Source organism: Colobus angolensis, unplaced genomic scaffold, assembly GCF_000951035.1.
Source record: "Colobus angolensis palliatus isolate OR3802 unplaced genomic scaffold, Cang.pa_1.0 Scaffold461, whole genome shotgun sequence".
NCBI lineage: Eukaryota > Metazoa > Chordata > Mammalia > Primates > Cercopithecidae > Colobus > Colobus angolensis.
In genome coordinates, this window is record NW_012118055.1 from 817,626 (window position 1) to 817,948 (window position 323).

Here is a 323-nt window from a genome sequence, read left to right on the forward strand (position 1 = left end):
AAGGGTAATCAGTTAGGAAAAGAAGAAGTCAAATTGTCCCTGTTTGCAGATGACATGATTGTATATTTAGAAAACCCTATTGTCTCAGCTCAAAATCTCCTTAAGCTGATAAGCAACATCAGCAAAGTCTCAGGATACAAAATCAATGTACAAAATTCACAAGCATTGTTATACACCAGTAACAGACAGAGAGCCAAATCGTGAATGAACTTCCATTCACAATTGCTACAAAGAGAATAAAATACCTAGGAATCCAACTTACAAGGGATGTCAAGGACCTCTTCAAGGAGAACTACAAACCACTGCTCAGTGAAATAAAGGAG

At 37.2% G+C, this 323-nt stretch overlaps 1 pseudogene across 1 annotated transcript in view; it reads right to left on the bottom strand.

The window, feature by feature from the left end:
- Nucleotides 1–323, bottom strand: part of LOC105523418 — a 33,627-nt pseudogene that overhangs the window by 23,153 nt on the left and 10,151 nt on the right. The window lies entirely within an intron of this gene.